Source organism: Nicotiana sylvestris, chromosome 7 (genome assembly GCF_000393655.2).
Source record: "Nicotiana sylvestris chromosome 7, ASM39365v2, whole genome shotgun sequence".
NCBI classification, from domain to species: Eukaryota; Viridiplantae; Streptophyta; class Magnoliopsida; order Solanales; family Solanaceae; genus Nicotiana; species Nicotiana sylvestris.
The window spans coordinates 166,305,695-166,326,349 of NC_091063.1; the positions used below are offsets into that span (position 1 = coordinate 166,305,695).

General features: G+C 35.4%; 1 long non-coding RNA gene across 1 annotated transcript; it reads left to right on the forward strand.

The window, feature by feature from the left end:
- The first annotated feature begins 10,400 nt into the window (after positions 1-10,400).
- Positions 10,401-14,299, forward strand: LOC138874177 (uncharacterized). The gene is made up of 2 exons (XR_011401207.1): positions 10,401-11,434; positions 12,106-14,299. It is a non-coding gene; the product is annotated as an uncharacterized lncRNA (long non-coding RNA).
- The last annotated feature ends 6,356 nt before the right edge of the window (positions 14,300-20,655 follow it).

Genomic DNA, 20,655 nt, shown 5'->3' on the forward strand with positions numbered 1-20,655 from the left:
AGAAAAGATGATCCAGGAAAACCTGATTGTGATCCAAGACAGTGACATCCAGAATATCGCGTAGAATCCTTTACCTGCACATCAAGATACACACTTTGTGGGGATGATGCCTGGTGACATGGAGTATGAGAATCTTCTCCAGAACTTGCTAACTGAAGTTAATGATGTTGAAATTGGAGAAGGCTCTGCTAATTCTGATGAGCAAATTTGTGGCTAAATACCAAGCCTAGCAATTGAAAAGTCATTTCCTCCTCACTAGGAAGGAATCTTGGTAGTTTGTTTTGATGTTTTTTCTTTTATCTGGGTTATTTCAGGGTTGTGATCCAGATTTTATTTGTTTTATTGAGTCAAACCCTTCTATCCCGCTATTCTGTTTGTGTGAGTCTTGTCTTTCTGTTCTGTTGCTATTTTCATTAGCCGGGTTATTTAGGGTTGTAACTCGGATTTTAGGTTGTTTGTCTTGTTGTTTACTTAATGATATACAGTTTGTCCTTTTGTGTCGTTCCATGATTAGTTTCTTTCCCGCCGGTCTTAATGACATGACATGCATGAGGAATTTTTTGCCAGATCTTAGAAAATTGATTTAAGTTTGGGTTGGACAACTGAGGAAAAGGCACTTTTGAGGATGAATAAAGAGTTGGAATACTTTGGAACTAAGGTCGAGTAAAATTTACCTTCAAATCATTGTGAAAATCGGGCTTGAGGATATTTAATCAATTGAAGTTTGTTGGAAAGTTTGTCACTAAGGGATGAAAAAATGTCTTGTGACCACGACACAACAAGAAGACAGACATGTTCGTTAATGCTGTGATCGTGAAAAGATACCATGTTTAATGTTCTTGAGATTGGGAGGCCTTTTTTCTGCTACCCAAACACTTTATATCATTTGCTACCCCTTTTGAGCCCGTGTTATTTTTCTTTGACTACCCTCTTTTGGAATCAAGTTTAGAGTAAAAAAAAATCCATGTCCCAAGAGTACAAACTGGGGCAATTCTTAGAAAGTTCAGAAAAAAAAAGGAATTGTCAAAGGTCCATGCCCTCAAAAATAAAAGCTGGGGCAAACAAAAAAAAAATAAGAAAAAAAATAAGATAAAAAGAAAAGGAAAAAAAAAGAAAAACAGAAAGAAAGATGAAAAATAATTTAGGTCAGATGTTTGAACTACGTTAGACCTGATTCCTTGAAAATAAGGATACGTAGGCAGCCTCACGGTTCGGTCCAACCAAATAAGAATTCAAATAAAAAATCCCAAAAAAATCCACAATAGCTGAAAATGTGGCACAAATTTTATTTCACTTTTGAAAGAGTCGATTCTAAGAGTTGTAAGTCCATAACCCCCTTTACTTTGAGTTTATTTTGAGCCTTCATGACGTCCTTTCTTTCCAACCCTATCCAAAATCCTTCCAAATAAAGACCTTCTGATATGCCTTCAAGAATGCCAAGAGAAGAATGCAATGAGAAATGGTTGTCACATGATGTAGAACACCGTCGAGTTTCTCACAAGAAGGCAAAAGAAAAAAAAAGAGAAAAATGAGAGAGTCTTACTAGTGAAAACCCTAACAGGCACTGTAAGGCGACGGTAAGCAGAGATAAACAAATGAGAGAGACTTGTTGGTGAAAACCCCTTGGGGCACCACTAGTCGAAAGTAAGTCATGAAGCTGATGCAAAATTGGCACGGATAGGCCCGACTTCAAAGATCATAAGAATGGTAAAAGGGAAGATTGGATTAGTTTGATAGATCAGGCCCTTGAGTCCAAAATGCATGTCATGATCATTAAGGCTAGTTATTGAAAAAAAAAATTCTTCCTTCTGTCCTTCAGACAGGGTCATTTCTTGTTAGTATTTGTTTTTTTGCATCATTTGTGTCTTCCACTCTGAGTCAGTCCTTCTCAAAACAAGCAAGAAAAGATTTCAAAATCTGCTACCAGCTTTTCAGTTGTACAAAGTAAATTTGGCCAACAAACTCAGTTGTTAATATCAACATGTCTTGAGGATTAATACAAAGGCTCCCCCAAAAGACTCTTGTCGGCCTGCTTAGCGCAAACAAAGATAACTTGTGATTCTCTCTGACAGACAAATTGCTCAAAGCAGGAAGTTATTCAAGATATCGAAAAGGGTCACCTAAGAAAAGATCTCTGGTTGGGATAAAGTTGATTGAGCTATAAATACAAATGGTATTGTGTGTGAAACAATTAGGGTCAATGCAAAGCAAAAGTCTCTCAAAACCGACTCAAGCTGATCGAGCAAAAGCCAAACTTCTCAAGACTCAAGGCCACAAACGGACCACCATTTTCAAAACTGACAAATATTTCTTTGTATGAAACAGGAACAAAGAAGTGCAAGGAAAGTGGTTCAAAAAAAACAAACAAAAAAAAAGAGAAGAAAAAGGAAAGACGAGATGAGCCGACAAAGGGAAGTTTCTCAAATCTTTGCCTTTATTTGTCTTTCTATTGTGCATAAAATCTTGCCATTTATCTTCACATTTTTCCTCCTAGGATAAAAAGTCCTAGTCTGATGGATTTTCCTCCCATTCGAAACCCTAGTCTGATGAACTTTCTCCTAGGATAGAAATCTTAGTCTGATGAACCTTCTCCTAGGATCAAAATCGTAGTCTGATGAATTTTTCTCCTAAGATAGAAGACCTAGTCTGATGAACTTTCTCCTAGGATATATGTCTTAGTCTAATGAATTTTTCTCCTAAGATAGAAAACCTAGTCTGATGAATCTTCTCCTAGGATCAAGATCTTAGTCTGATGATTTTTTCTCCTAAGATAGAAAACCTAGTCTGATGAACTTTCTCCAAGGATAAACGTCTTAGTCGGATGAATCTTTCTCCTAAGATACCAAAAAAAACAAAAAAAAGAAAAGGACCTAGTCTAATGAATTTTCTCCTAGGATTAACGTCTTAGTCTGATGAATCTTTCTCCTAAGATAGAGAACCTAGTCTGACGAATTTTCTCCTAGGATATTTTTTAAAAAAAGGGAAGCCTGAATTTGAAAAAAGGGGGTCATTTTTTTAGTTTTCTTAAGATTATCAATGTTTAGTTTTCCTGAAATCAGGGGGGCCCGCCTGGAGAATAGGATCAGTTTTTACTGTAGTCAAGCTTAGTTTATAGTTTTCCTAGTCTATTCTTTAGTTTACTCTCATCATTGCATCAATAGTACAAGTGGTTTATAATTTTGCTAACAACTCACAAATCTTCCTAGTGCAAATTGGGGCAGAAAAAATTTCTTATGTTTTGTCTGTTTTGTTGTAATCAGGCGCCCACCTGGAGAACAAGGGAAGATAACTCAAGTTTCAAGGGAAAACAGTTTTGAAGGAAGACAACTCAAGTTTCAAGGGAAAGCAGTTTCGAAGGAAGATAGTTCAAGTTTCAAGGGAAAATAGTTCAAGGTGCAAGGGAAAACAGTGTCAAGTAACAAGAGAAGACGGTTCAAGTTCAGCAATCAGGCGCCCACCTGAAAAAAGGGGGAATTCAATTCAGAATGCAATTCAGGTCAGCAACAAAAGAAGCTCGCGTCAAGAATGCAAGTCAGCAGTCCAAGATGATCAACAGAAGTAAGTCACAATCCAGAATAAAAAAAAAAAAAGAAAGACAAGAAGTGAATCCAAATGCAGAAGTTAATGAAAGATGTGAGCTGCTCAAGACAGGGCTGAGGTCACAAGCTCTGCATGTCCCGTTTTAGTCTGAAAAGCTGAAGAAGAACGAACTAGCACCTGCAACTAGCAAGCATCAAGGTTCAAATCCAAAGTCTGCATGAAGAACCATTCAAGACTCAAGATCAAGCTTCAGAAGACTTATAGATATGAATCTTGTAACTCGTAGTTGACAGGCTTAGCTAGTCTTTTTCATGTTTTGATTTTGATATAATAACGGGACCGCAGACCGGAACCTCGACGGCACCTCGATCGGCTCTCCACCTCGGCATACTCTATCATCTCACTCACTTCTAAACTACAAGTGGCCTGATTCCTTTATAGCCAAGGATATGTAGGCAACTCAGAGACCAAGGCTCGGTCACATTCTTATTTCTCTTAGTTTTTTGGTCCCTATAAATAAGAGACGAGTCAAAAAACCTGTCTAGTCGTTCTTTGTCTGAAAATACTTCGGCGTTTCCAGTCAAAGAGGGGCAGCTGTAGACATGTGATTTTTGACCCTCCCCAAGATTTTTCATATTTTAGCACGTAAATATTTAATTTAGGCCCAATATAGCTATTTCAACTCATTTTTACTCTTTTACTTTATTTTATTACAAGAAAATAAAAATTACAAAAAAAATATTTTATTTTATGTACCTTTCATAAAGTAAAAAAAATAGTACCTTATTTTCATCTTTATATAATCTTGAAAAATACAAAAAATATGTAATAGTTTCATGTTTTAATATAATTTAGTTTAATTAATTAGAATTTATTTTTGCATCATGTAGTATAGTTATCTTATATTAAGGGAATTTAGCTATGATTTTAAATAATAATTCTTGGAGTCTTCTTAGCCCAAAATTGAAACACAAAAAAAAAGAAGGAAAAGAGACATGGTCCAACCCAATTACCCTTAGCCCATTCTTCCTAACCCATTAGCCCACTTAAGTGCAAGATTTAATCCTAGCCATCTATTTCCTTCTAATCCAATGGTCATCATCTCTCTCACCTTCATATAAAATACCCAATTATAAAAACCCTACCCCAAGTTTTCAATTCCTAGACCTAGCTAAGAAAAATCCCTACACAAGAAAAAAGAGAGCAAAAGCAGCCATCTCCCTTTCGGAAGCAAAATGCAATCGAAATCCTTTTCTCTTTCCTCAAAACTCCGTACATCTTCTACTCAATTTGTTTGATTTAGTACGCAATTGCAATTTCTGTTAAACGTTCTTCTTGTTTCGTTCAATCAATCACTATACGAAATTTTTGTTGTGGCCTTTGGTACTCTAAAAAAATCCACTCCACATGTTATTTCAAGTCAACCGATAGACATACCCATAATTGGTCTTTTAATACCTTTTGCCTTGACCTTCATGTTGTCCTTCTTGCTGTTGCCAAACGTCTTCACTGGGGGAAATTGAAAGCGAAAAGAAAAGAGAAAGGGGAAGGAATTTTTGGAAAAAGAGATAACAAAACTAAAAAAAGAAAAACAAAGAAATTGAGAGGAAAGAGAAGGAAAATAACGTTGAAAAAGAGTAAAGAAAAGACTTTTTTTCAAAAGAAAGAGGAAAGATTGTTTTAAAAAGAAATATTCTGGTGAGATTAAGAAAAGGAGCTTTCCGTTTGTGGCTTTTGATTCGAGGTTTGGGTTTGTTAATTTTGGTGTTGCAATTCAAGGGTTGTCGCTTTGTTTAGCCGATTGATTTGCAATCTTCGGATTTGTTCATCAATAAAAGGTCCATTTCTCAATTTTAATTCTTATTTCGTTGTGTTATAATAGCTTGGTGCGCGTGTTGATTTGTGATTCTTCATTGTTTGAATAACATGTCTTAGTTTTCATTTAAATTATTTTTATTAGTTTTTTTATTTCGATTGTGATGTATGTAGTCTTGGTTTTTGAATAAATGCTTTTAATTGGGTAGATGAAAATTGAAGTTGTTTCTTTCTTGATAAGGAATAAGAATGGGCCATAAGGTGTGTCTTGAACTTTAAAGAATCTAGGCCAAGTAATAGATTATGTTAGCTAGCCCTTACCCCAATAATATCTTGTTCATAAGTTTGGCCTTATAACAATCTCAAAGATTAGGAAAATAATTCAAATGCGTAGCTTGCTTTAGGCGCGCTAGTTAATAATTTACCTTCCTAAACTCGGGTGTGCATTTATGTGACCTAAATCCAAACCTCAACAATGTTAGATAAAATATGTCGAGGACCGCGGGTGCATTTATGTGACGTGGTTCGAGACATATTTTTAATAACGTTGAAATCCTCCTAAAAATAATTCAATAAAAGCGGCTCAAAAGTTTAAAATTGCACCATAGTTTAAAATTGCACCATAGTTAAAACATGTATTAAAATCAGATAATAGGCCAATTATAACAGTTGAGCGACCGTGCTAGAACTACGGAACCCGGGAATGCCTAACACCTTCTCCCAGGTTAACAAAATTCCTTACCCGAATTTCTGTGTTCGCAGACTGTAATACAGAGTCAATATTTTCCTCGATTCGGTATTTGAACCGGTGACTTGGGACACCTTAAATTATCCCAAGTGGCGACTCTGAATTTAATAAATAAATAATCCTGTTTCGATTGTCACTTTAAGTTGGAAAAAACTTCCTTGTACTACCTTCGGAGTAGGAAAAAGAAAGTATGACGGGAGTTTTCCTTGATACTTAGTATCTCAAATTCCCGTTATAGCCATTGTCCATACAGTATTGTTTTTGAAGAATACAAGATTATTACACCTGAATAATCTGAATGACCCTCACTTATGTAATCCATCTTCATTATAAAAGGAATGATATGCCCATCTACTCAACTTTAATGATGTATACCGAATTGGGAGAACCAAACATATCAAAACCAACGACAAAACAATCCGATGTTAAGGAGCCCGGGGACACGAAAATGTCCAAGCATGGAAATAATTGAAATCCAAATCTTCTAGATGAGGGAGTTCAAACAAGGAAATACTATGAAAGTCACCCTAGTCCAACTAGAATTGGCAAAGTAATCCTTTGCTTATTTAAATAGAAAGGAAAAAATATTTTCTATGGTGACCCAAAGGGTCATCTTATGATTTAAGGCACCATTCTGGGCTCATTAGCCTTAAAAAGATTAATTTTAATTACCTCAATTTGCGTGCGCAGTACGAGCGTAAAATCGGAAAGCTTTTATGTGAAAACATAAGAAATAATGATTTTAGAGTTAAATTGTTGATTTTGAACGACTTTGGTCAATATTTTGAGTAAACGGGTCCGGATTCATATTTCGACAATCCTGGGAGGTCAGCAGTAAAATATGGGACTTGGGCGTATATCCGGAATTGATTTTCGAGGTCCCTAGCTTTAGAAATTAATTTTTGAAAGAAATTGTTTTGCTAAATTATTAATGAAATAAAGAAAAGAATTAATGTTTGAAATTATTGGTATCGGGCCCGTATTTTAGTTCCGGAGCTCGATACAAATTTGTTATGATATTTAAGTTTTATCTGTGAAATTTGGTGAGAATCGGAGTTGATTTGATGTGATTCGGACGTCTGGTTGAGAAATAGTGAAATGTAAGTGTTCTTGAGAAACATCATGAGTTTTGAGGTTAAATTCATTGTTTTAGATGTTATTTTCATAATTTGATCGCACGAGCAAGTCCGTACGATATTTTTAGACTTGCATGCATGTTTGATTTGGAGCCCCGAGGGCTCGGGTGAGTTTCGGGTAGGCTTCGGGGTGTTTTTAACTTGTAAAAAAAATCTGCTACCATAAAAGAAAAAATCTGCTGTCATAACAGTTTCTAGTGCACTGGTGCTCCACGCTTTTTCTTCAATTTTTTTTTTACAGAATCCAACTCGGGAAGCAGCCATTTTTTCATAGTTTCGAACTAAAAAGACCTAGAGGCGATTTTCTTCACACAGGCTCATCCCCAAAGTGTTGGTAAACAATTCTAAACTCTTCTCTTTCAATTATCCAATGTTTTTCATTACTTTTCAATCAAAAATCAAGAATTTTCATGGCAAAAATTGGGAGTTTGGGTAGAATTAGAGAATTTTGTAAAAATTAAATTTTGACATCGAATTGGGGTCAGATTTCGAAACTAATTGCATAATCGGGCTCGGGGGTGAATGGGTAGACGGAATTTGATCCGAACCTCAAGTTTGGACCAAGCGAGCCCAAGGTCGATTTTTAACTTTTTTTTGAGAAAACGTAGGAAAACCATAATTTTTCAGAAAGTCAGTTCCTTTAGCATTAATTAATGATATTAAGTTAATTATGATTAGATTCGAGTGTATTGGAGGTGAATTCAAAAGGAAAAGCTATAATTGAGCAGTGAGTGGCCTGCGAATTTGAGGTAAGTGTTTGGTTTAGCCTTGACTTGAGGGAATAGGAATCCCCAACCTAATTGCTATGTGAATTTGCAAGTGCGTGGTGTATAGGTGAGGTGACGAGTATCTATGCATCATCAAATTATCTGTTAAACATGATCCCTTCCCTGTTTCTAATTTAATTGATCCCTGGCTTAATTGTTTTGTGATCACTGATGTCTATATGCTTACTTAGTTTCATTAAATTATTGTTAAGTATTGTTTCAAGTATTTTGGAAGTGTTGGTTGTTCCTTTGGCTTCATTGTGATACATAAAAGGGTGAGCTAGTTGACAATATTTTAATATATATATTATGGTTGGTTTATTTGTGAAATGATAAATGATGAAGTTATAAGTGGTACGGTTTACTATTTACAATTGTTGAGGCAAAAATATTGTGAAAAGCATTGATTTGAAAGTTGTGAAATCTTTATAAATAAAAGTGATACAATTGTTTGGTGGGAGCCGGTTGCACGCCGCAACAAGGATTGATAAGGGTGGACAGGTAGGATCGGGTTGCATGCCACAACAGGAGAAATAAGGGTAATATTTGTATATAGGGAGGAGGAATAAGGGCGGACAGGTGGGAGCGGGTTGCACGCCACAACAAGGAGCGATAAGGGAGAATATTTATGACTTATTGATTTTTAAATACAAGGAACGAAAATCTCTCTATTTTATTCTACTGTTTATTTCATAGTTGACACCTACAGTTACTTTGAAAGCGAAATTTGAAATGTGGAAGCTTATGTGAGAATTTGATTATAGCTGAGACTTGGCAAGAGGTGGCTGAGTTATTTCATTTTGCTTTAGTTTATTTTTTTTGTTTAGTTTAGAATTTCTTTCTTGCTTTATTATTTATATGTTGTTACAGGTTATATTATAATTTCCCTGCCATAGCCTCGTCATTACTTCGTCGAGGCTAGGCTCGACACTTACTCAGTACATGGGGTCGGTTGTACTGATACTACACTCTGCACTCTTTTGTGCAGATCCAGGTACCGTCCAGCATTAGAGACTTTAGTAGCTATCATTCATCACTCGGAGACACGAGGTAGATCTGCTAGCATCCGCAGAATTCCTGGAGTCTTCTCTTAGTTTTATAGAGACTGTTTATTTTACTCAAAACAGATGCATTATTTCTTTCAGCCCATTATATGTAGTATTCTTAGAAGTTCGTAAATTGTGACACCAAATCCTAGGGTAGTCTTAGAGTTATATATTTAATTTGTGGCTTGGTTTATTTATTCGTTTATTATTTTATTCATGAAGTTATTTATGGAAACTATCAGATTTAGCTATTTTTAAATTGTTTTATTGTGTTTTAATAATTATTCAAAGGGAAATGGATAATTAATTTCTAATATTGGCTTGCGTAACAAGTGTAGTGTTAGGCGCCATCACATCCCTAAGGTTGAGAATTTGGGTCGTGACATTTTCCCCCACAGTACGTCCAAGTAGTAACTTCTTTCCTTGTATCTGAGCTATTCTAAATCCTTTTCATTATTGTATTTGGAGTCCATTACCTATTCTATTTAATGAACTATGGTACTCATCCCTTTTGTTTTAAAACACTCATTAACTATTGTTATTAGTCTTCAGAACGAGGTTGCCCAAGAAAAACATAAGGAGATTGCAAGGTAAGATTTTTTTAGTGTTCTCGGTAACAAGTTCAGCCAAACCTCTCTGCATTACGTTATATAGGCGAATCCAAGATTTGAAGTTTATGAGTTCCTACTTAATTTTAAATTAATAGACAATAATAATTGGGTTTACAGTTAAATATTTATAAATATTTAGTTATTTCTTTATATAAATACAGGTTGTATGCAAAAGTTAATGGGTTCCTCGAAAACCCATATTAGAAAAATTTGCCTTTTATAGTGAATATCTTTTATACCGGGATGTTATTATAGATAGATCTACTGTATTGTTTTCCTTAGCTTCTTTGTGCCTCCTTGGTTGCCTCTTTTTAGTTTTCTTGTTATTTCAGTTTATTCTCAAGTATTTTGCTTCAATTTGTAGATGTTTGTTAGCTTTCTTTAACTTTCCGGCAACTCTTTAGACGTACAATTACAAGTATAATCAGATGGAGTAGCCGAAATCAAAAAAAAAAAAAAAAGGTGTTTACCCTCAAAATTAGATAACAGTTAAATTTATAAGCGGTTTTAAGAATGCGGTGATTAATTTGACACAAAGCTATAAATTAAATAATAACTAAAGCGAGCAATGGTAAAATAAATTCAAATCGCATGACTTGAACAATTATATCCTTGAAAAGTAAGTCTCACTCGAGTTCGAGTAATTCAAATATCAGATACAGAAGAACTGTTATGAATGAAAATAATCTCATGACAGGCACGTTGGAAAAATTAGCAAATTACGTGTGGGACCCTGGGATAAGGGCACGGGAGGAAAGAACTGGGCAAATGGAAAAATAATAAATAGTAATAGGCTAGGTGAAATTAGGTATGCTATGTTATTGACAGAGTTGTCTTCTATTTCTCATCTGCTATTGTGTATCCTCTGCATTCTTCTAGGTTATTGTTCTTCTATCCTTCTGTAACTTCCCTCCTGTATCTTGGTTATTAATTGAATGATCAGTCTTCTTTTGTTATTGTGAGTGTTCGTATTTGGAGGTTGTTACATTGGTGCTTTCATCGATTTGAACTCCAATTGCAGTGGTGGTTTTAGATAAATTCAGCAGCGGCGACCCAGATGGCTGGGTTTCTCAGGCCGAGCAGTACTTTACCTTACTGGGTTTCTCCGAAGAATATTGGTTACCTCTACCTTACTTCTACCTTGAAGGCCATGCTCTCATTTGGTTCGATTGGCTACATCGCAACAAACAATTCTACGATTGGAACCATTTCAAGGAGAAACTACTTATGCGATTTCGACAATGGAGCTTCGCAAGTTCGGTAGAAAGTGTGGCATGTTTTGACTCCAGTAGCATCGGACCTATATCTGTACCAGCAGTCCTTCCTGCTGCAATGGAGTCTCATTTAGATAATGCAAAATCAGAGGAGGTCGCAGAATTGAAGATTTCTTCTGATTTGGATGATGGCAACTTACGTTCTATTGACAATTCTGAGGTCCCTCCTGAGATGTTAGAATCCCTGATTGGTAATATTTCAAACCCCACTGATTTTACTTCCTCAATAGTTTCAACGAGTGGCAATGGTGATGTGGATACACCACTGGAAATTAACATTGGTGAGGAGGAATATTCGTGGAACTATGCCTGCAAGGTGCTTGCTGACATTACCGAAAGGGAATCGACATGGACATTGAAGATTCAGTGAAGATCACCACCCAGGTGTTCGAGAAAATGGGACATAACTGCTGCACCAGAGTACTCTATGATGAATATGATTTGGATGCTGGAAACTCAGAGGAAAACAAAAAAATTTATTGACAATTCCCATAACGGTATATGCGAGTTGCCTAGTCAAATTATCCATATGACTTCATTTCTGATTTCTTTTGTTGCAAGTGAGTATAAGGTTACAAATAGGATCGTGCTAATTTCTGGAATGAATTACCCGTTGGCAGACACCTTGGCGTTTTCTCGTCAAGTACTTTCACTGGTACCACACTCTGGTAGTTGGGCTACGGATGCAAGAGATATTGGACTATCAAATTCTAGTTATGTGATCAGGTGGCTTGACACAGGGCAGGAATTTATCCTTGCTTTAGGGTGTTCACCTCTTATGCATATTCCTTTAAGTTCTCCATCACATGTACATACACTGTTTGAAACAATTAGAAAAATATGGAATTATTCATTTGCAAAGTTGTATGATTGGGAGCTGTTAGGTGAAGCTAAATTTGATGTTGAGTCATTTGATGCCGTGTATCTTGATGGAATTCTCAAACGAACCATTGACAAGAACTATGTTTCTCTAACTGGTGCGACAACCAATTATTTGGTACCTTTTCCTAGCCAAGAGTATGTAGTACCGGAGTACATAGCGAGACCTGTTGAAATCACACATCCATTTACAAATGTCATACATATTCACATTCACAATGGTCCATGTTTGTCAAAAACTTTTAAGGTCTTTCATGGAGCTAATTCAAAATTTATGTGGCTTCGCCAGGAACTTGTCGTCAACATTTGCAGTTCGTTTGATAATGGGCAGCTTATGTTATATATAGTCTATATGGGAATCAAGGATAGTGACTTTGCGCTGCCAATGCTATTACGCTGCTAAAATTTCATGCAACACAAGATTACAACACCATGATTCATGATGATGAAATTGATGGGACGCAACATCGTCTACGCTTAGGCGCTCATGGTGAACCCAATCTACAGGAAGTTCTTAAAAATATATGGTGGTTCTACCATGATTACAATACTTACTTAGACAAGTGGTGGGACACCGGGCATTACAACTAGTAAGTTTTCTCCAATTTCATTTCTGACTAATCTGATTGATATATATGTATATCAAATTTAGTTGGCTGGACAACTGGAGAGGGATGTTCAACGACATGATTTACAACAAATTGCTCATTGTATTGGCATCTTTCATACCACCAACTATTGTCTATAGTGAGATGATTGCTATGGCTGTTAAGTTTTCCCAGGCCACTAGCACGGCGCTGGCACTACTTCCTGCTAATGTGAATGCATCATTTCAAGCGTATATTGATGACTTCCTTGATATTAATCCCGGACACTGGCTTGTATTCATTTTACCCTTGAGCTCTTATGTTACTACAACTGGTTGTCAAGCAGTTGTTTACGTGCTGCACATAATCTCCAACACTGATGGACATCAAAGTGATACTACTGCAGTAGACCTTGGAAACTTGACACTCTCATATGCTATTGGAAGTAGAGGTGCTAGAATGAACATCAAGTACATATTTAGACAACTTTTGGGTAGGGGCTCAATACACGTGGAAGAGAAAATAGTAAGACGTGTTGCTGCACTTGTTGTTCGTTACCATCGTGGTCAAGGAATAATTCAGCAAACTATTGAGCACGTTTGTTACCACTGGCCCAATGTGAGGCTCGAAAGCGAAGGCTTTCTCATTAGTGTGGATTTTGAGAAAAATGCATGATGGGACGAAAATGATTTTGTGTGCAGATTGTGAGCCTAAGATAGATAGTGAGCTTGAAGAACTGAAATTCTATATATGTACATCTCTTCATGACTGGTTTGCAAGAGGAGGAAATGACCTTCCCTGCACCATCGCTATGCAGCCGGTGCAAGCTCTTGCAGGGTTTGTGACGTTCATTAAACATTTGGATGTTCAGCTGGTAAATATGAGTTCGGAGGGACTCATTAAATTGATTCTAGGAACCAAACAATCAAGCAAGCATGACCTTTTGCAATTTATTGCTGATTGGCATGCCGAGAGCACTTCAACAGTTGACTTAGAGAGCGTCACATCTTGGCTTTTCTCGTGAATCTTTGAGTCGATATGGTGGCAGACCTTGATTAAAAATATGCAAGTTCCCACAGATGACCCAACTGCCAGCAAATCTGTTGAGATGTTCTTAGGATCACCTGCTATCCAGCAACAAAGAAAGTTTTCCATTATCATACGAGATCATGCTTACCAAGGGACTTTGAAGAGATTATGGCCTGTCTTGGCTGGACATGTGGTGGAACAAGGTGTTGTCACCCTAAATGTGCCTGAAGTCGATGCTATTATTTGAGAATTAGCTTGTGGGATCCCAACTGCTGCTCCATTTGATCCAATTGTTAACGCAAAGGTGTTACCTATTCCGACATTGAGCTTTACAATATTAGTCTCGTGGGATCTGTTTGCTAGAGGTTTTGTCGACCCATATCTTGTTGATGCAACTCCTGAGCCACATTCAAGTCTTGACATAATCACCGTTGTTCTATCAATATTGCTCTACTCGAACCTTGAGGACAAGGTTCTTATTGAGGATGGGGGTATTATTTTGCATGAAAATAATCTCATGATAGGCACGTTGGAAAAATTAGCAAATTACGTGTGGGACCCTGGGATAAGGGCACGGGAGGAAAGAATTGGGCAAATGGAAAAATAATAAATAGTAGTAGGCTAGGTGAAATTAGGTATGTTATGTTATTGACAGAGTTGTCTTCTATTTCTCGTCCCCTATTGTGTATCCTCTGCATTCTCATCCCCTTCTTCTAAGTTACTATTCTTCTATCCTTCTGTAACTTTCCTCCTGTATCTTGGTTATTAATAGAACGATCAAGTCTTCTTCTGTTATTGTGAGTGTTCGTATTTGGAGGTTGTTACAAGAACAGTAGCTTGCAGGAAGAAAATTATATTATAATGCTTTGGGATGCGTGTTACAATGTGTTTTACAAATAATCAGACCCACTTTATATAGTAGGAGAATCCTACTTGAGGTACAATTTTATAAAAGGTAAAAATCTCATGATTTGTCATTAACCGGTTTCTGATTGATACATGCCGAGATTCCCGCCGTGATATCCGACTGGTTACGGATATTTTGGCCTTCCGTTATTTGGTCTGATAATGTTTCCTCGAGCTCATTCGGAGTCGGGGTCGATTCCGGGGTCTTGGACTCGATGATCTCGAAGACGGGAGTCCTAACCTCGTACCCTGGTTCGATGGAACCCGGGGTCGATCTTTAATCCATTATGTTTTAATCCAGATCTGTCATGCAACAGACGAGCCCGATTTCGACCATATAAGGGTTACTTTTGGCACTATTCAAGTAAAATAATTCATCTAAATTTTGAATACTATGAACTAAAACCATTTGTAGCTTTCATTCGTGTTTATATTGGATTTGGGTTTACCCTTTCGTCTTTTTTTGAGAAATATTCCACTTAAGCAACTGTTAACATGTGCAATGAAACCATTTGAGTTTGTTAAAATTTGTAACATTAAAAGTCTTGCTAATATTAAATGATTGTCTTATAACACTCATTATTATCTTCTCTTTTGCAGAAAAAAAAAAAACAGATGAAGTTGGAAAAGTACAAAAACGAAAAGTCAAAATATGGTTAACCCCCTTTTTCTACACAATCAAGCCTTTGGCTTGTTATTTGTCATGGAGAAGAGATGCAAAAGCAAACGTTTTTCAGTATATCAGAGCAACGGTATTATGTGAGGATTATATCTGAACTTCGGAACAAAAGAATATGTGTATGCACATGAGTGGCTAGTAAATTCTGATGATTTTTACCTTTGGAATCCATATTTGGAGGAAAAAATTCAGCTCCCACCACTCCAAGATATTGATCAGTATGACAAGCTAAAGTGCCTCTTGTCCGCACCACCCCATGATCCTGAATATCGCATTGTCTTCCTAATAGATTTGAAGTCATGCACACGTGTTTACTCCTGCAAGCCATGTTATAATCAAGACTTTCATAGACAAGATTAGCAACCAATTAATGGAGATAGCAACAATTTTTACTCCTAACAGTCTTCAAGGGAAAAATTTATAGATTAACATCCCATCGTGAAATTTTAGTGATTTTGGATCTAAATGATGACTCATGAGTAGTAACAGTTACACCAATGATTGATCAACCTGCGTATAATCACACAGGATTATTAGACATACCATGCCTTGGACAATACCTCATTTAATCATCATGTGACGATAATGATATGTTGTTATATGTTCACTTCATGGAAGGGAGCTGAATGAGGTATTTGGTTTTCTTGTGTTTCGGTTTGATTTTGTAAAAAAAAATGTGGGTGAAAGTGAAAAGTATTGGCGATACTGCAATTTTTCTTGGTAATTTCTGGGAAACAACTTGCTCCACAAGGAACACTAATACTGAACGAGAATCCATCTACCTCGTAAATGATCCTTGTCTTTATGTCTTCAATTTGAAAACACAGAGCATATCAGTATCTCTTCGTTGCCCACATGTTAGCAAGAAACATTGCTTCATCCCAATGCGGTTGATTAATATTGGAGATTTTAAGGATTTGGTCTTTTTTTTTTTTGGCCGCATCTTTATTGCTGAAGATGCAAGTTTTGCGTCCGATTTCAAATTTTGGAACACTTTTTGTGGCTTTATTCATTATTATTGCTTTTTGTGGTTTTATTCTTTTTTATTAATATAAAATTAATAATCCAAGGACCATTTGTAAGCAAAACCTGTCCATTGAATGCAATTCAGTAAGACCATATGTGATCGATTACAAGTTTTAAATTCATCGAGGTGGTTTTTTAATTATAAATCTTTTTTAGCGAACGTCGCCATATAATTAGTTTCTTTTTTTGTTTTATTAAAAGAAGAATAAAAATATACAAAAACCAAGTAACAAATATAATAATCGGTACAATAAATTAACATAAAATTGTAGAGGTATCTACAATTCCTTAAACAAGTTTACAAATCCTAAATTCTTGAGGATGTATTTTTTAAATTTCCTATTTACGCTCAAAATAATATAATATAGAATCAACAATAATTATGTCCCTTCGGATATTAGAAGTAAAACCTGCAACTAATCAAACCAAGACTATACTGGAAGAGAATTTTTTCTTTTTTCCGAATTATGTCCCTTGGGATTTGATTGAGAATTTTTTATTTTTTTCGAACTCATCTTAAAAATATTGTTGGTTATACATTGGATTTAAGATGATTTTTAAAAGATTTTGAAGATGAGGTTCAAGTTTGTAAAAAATACTTCTTTTTTGAGTAAATAATATTTTTCTCTCACAAAGTTACAATATTTTTTGAAGTGAAATGTATTTTCAAACAATTTCAATTTCAAATGCCTACTAATTAAGTGCTACACTGGAAGGAAAAAAGAAAAAATGTTGTGGGTGCATTTGAGTAGTAAATTTAATGTATTTGTGCAAATATATTAAATTACTGTAACTTTTTTTGTGTAACTTTGTATGACTAACGTATAACAATTATTACTGTAACTAATGTATAACAATTATTACTCCATGACTAAATAAAAACTCCATAGATCTATGCTTGGATAAATTATTTATTACTGTAACATTTTTTGTTTATTTCATTCTTTCTTTTTGGGTTTCAGTAAAAATGAATCCATATTTCTAAAGCTAAGAAAAACTCTTGAAGAGTTAAATGTATGAAGGTCAAGCACTTCTCTGAAGTAAAAAGTGCGTCACTTATATTAAACGAATATGGCAAAATGAATTATGAGAAATTCTTCCTGTATTAGTAAAGGGGAAGAAAAATAAATGTTGAGGTTATGTACCATTATTAGGAAAAATGTATTATTTCTGGGCTTTCCCTTTATTAACGCCAGTATGGAAACTGCAAAGGAAATATACGTTTCTTTTGTTTACATTTTTTTTCCCTTTAAATTTTTCATTATTTAAAGAGAACGGAAAAACAGAAAAGAACAAGGTTAGGGAATCTTACCGGAAATTTACAATTTAAGATATTGAACCATTGCTTGGTTTGGGCCTCTGTTTTGAATGACCCAAGCATGGGGGCCCAGACCATACCAAATGGGTCAGGTAGTGGATATTTTGGGCCTTCTGCAATGGAATAACACACAATAGATGGGCGATCTGCACAGATAGCCACTAACCGCTCATGTCTTTATTTTAAAGCCAGCGTTTTAAATGTCTTTAGTCTTTAGCCACTGGTTTAATATACTTTAACTGCTCGGACGAAAATACCCTTCTGCTCATGTCCTTAACTTAAGGACTTCAGGACTACATGACCTTAACTTTTGAACTTGAAACTCTAAGTTCAGGACTTCAGGACTACATGTCCTTAACTTTTGAACTTGAAACTCTAAGTTCAGGACTTTAAGGTTACATGTCCTTAACTTTTGAACTTGGAACTCAAACTTCAAGACCAAGCGTCCTTAACTTTTGAACTTGTAAGTCAAAGTTAAGGACCTATTGTCCTTAACTTTTGAACTTGTAACTGTAAGTTAAGTACTGCTTGTCCTTAATTTTTGAACGTGTAACTGTAAGTTAAGGACTGCTTGTCCTTAACTTTTGAACTTTAAACTCAAAGTTAAGGACAGACAGTCCTTAAGTTTTGAACTTGAAACAATAACTTAAGGACTGTCTGTCCTTAAGTTTTGAACTTGAAACTATAAGTTAAGGACTGTCTGTCCTTAACTTTTGAACCTGAAACTCAAAGTTAAGGACAACAAGTCCTTAAGTTTTGAACTTGAAACAATAACTTAAATACTAACTGTCCTTAAGTTTTGAACTTGAAACTATAAGTTAAGGACTGTCTGTCCTTATCTTTTGAACCTGCATGTCAAATTTAAGGACTGTCTGTCCTTAACTTTTAAACCTGCATGTCAAACTTAACTTTTAATCTTTGAACTCAAAAGAAACAAAAACAAGGTAAGAAGAAAGAAATTACTGTACGTAATTGAGACATCTGCTAAAAAATTCAGAACTTGAAATTTTTGATGATGCAAAAGGAACTACTGTACGTATTGGTAAAAGAAATAGTGAAGCAAAATCAGAAGGATCTCGTGATGGACCTGGTTATGTCCTAGTAATTGGGGCTACTAATAGACCCGATGCTATTGACCAAGCATGGAGGAGGCCGACCGTGAAATCACCTTGGGTATTCCAGATGAAAATGCAACGTGAAAGAGAGGAAGAAAGGGTAAAATTGTCTTTTTTCTATTAGTAGTGGCTATTTTGGCTGAGCATTATAATTAGTGGATAAAAACTAAAGACACCCTTAATTAGTGGCTACTACACGCCATTTTTACCACAATAGATTTGAGAAGGTTATTTTTTTGTAGATACAGACACCAGGTAGCCACTTTAAAGGATTGTTATTTAGGAATTAGCCAGTGTATCCCGAGTTTCAGTTTTTCAGTTCAATTTTCATAAAATAATGTCCTGAATTATCCTGAAATTACGATTTTTAATTTAAAATTTCAGGACAAAATAAGTATTGGCTAATCGTTAAATACTATTCATGAGAATGGCTATTCGTCCACATGCCACTTATTTTTTTAGGTAACTAACTTTTGTACTAATCACCGTTGAAATTTTACAAAACCATAGCCAGACTAATAAAGCAGTCTGATATCTAAAGAAACAAATACAAACTTTGCTACTTTCTTATTACTTGTGCCTATTATTACTTTTCTGTTCTTATCGTCCTTTTACTTTTTAATTACGGTGTCACTGTCCTTTTACATAATTTTGGTTTTTAGCATCCACCATCAGTAATAAATTATTGAACTTTCCCACAACAAATGGAAAATGACAAAAATATCTGCAGCTTATTTAAAACAGAAAAAAATAAAAAAATAAACTGTGTGTGGAATTCGAGTCCAGCTCTCTTTATATAGCTGGTAGCCATTAATGTACATTATTACTATGATTTTCAAAGTTTCATCATAATCTGACATATTATGGGGCCAATTGCTAGGTCCTTCAGGTGCTATTTTCTTGACTCCTGTTAATTTCGAAAATTAGTTATTCTTAATATTAATATTACTTTTAATAAGTTGAAAAATGTAATAAATTCATAGTGGATGAACTAATCTTTATAACTAACTTAAAGCCGCCCTATAAAAGAAAATAGAGAAGTAAATTAACCTAATATATTCTTAATTATTATTCTAACTGTCTCCCTCTAATCAAATAGATATTTAATTGTAAATGATTAAGTCTAACACTTGCTTTGATCTAAACTAAAGTTTGTTTGCCAGTTGCCATGCAATAAGCTGGTTTGACGTCGAGTTTTTATGATGACGTTCAATGACAAGAGGGGAAGTTCGAGTCTTCCCAAGAGCAAGGTGGGAAGTTCTTGGAGGAAAGGATGTCAGGGGTCTATTTGGAAACAGCTTATTTACCCCATGGTAGGGGTAAGGTCTGCGTAAACACTACCCTCCCCAGACCCCACTAAGTGAGATTATACTGGGTTGTTGTTGTTGTTTAATAAAAATAAAATTAAAATTTAATTAAATTGCAGTGAGATCCTCCTTTTTGGCATTTTATGAGAACGAATCTAATCGGCAATTTCTGATTTTTCCCTAATAAAGTTGTCCCTAACAAAGCAACAAACGCTCTCAACATTTAGCAATGAAAAAGAAGAAGAAAATTGTAGGGTCCATATTTTTCTTTACTATCACGACCCCAATTTTCTCCGAGGAAGTCGAGATGGCCCCTAATATCTAAAACTAGGTAAGCCTAACATATATTGATTATTAATGGAGTTTAATTAATTTAACTATAATAAATTAAATAATTTCCGTAATGACATAGTCAAACCAACTTCAGTTATAAAATCCCAAAAACAGGTAGTACAAGTCACAAACCTTTATAAGAGTAACTATAAATAAGGAGTACATCATTATTCCGGAATAATAGGAGACAGTAAAAATAAAACACAACATAAGGTGACTTCGGGACCTGCGAACATCGAGCAGGTATACCTTTAAGTCTCCAGCAACGCAGACATAATTCTCCAACCAACTCGATCATAGCTACCTGGATCTACACAAAAATATGCAGAAGCGTATCATGAGTATATCATAGCGGTACTCAGTAAGTATCAAGCTTAACCTTGATAAAGTAGTGACGAGGCCAGATTAAGACACCTACCAGACATGTAAACCCGTGCAAGATAATACATAAAGCTAACCAAGAAATAACATCAATATAAGGTTAATAGTAAAAAAAATCCAATTTCCAATCAACAGAAAAAATAACGAGAGTACGAATG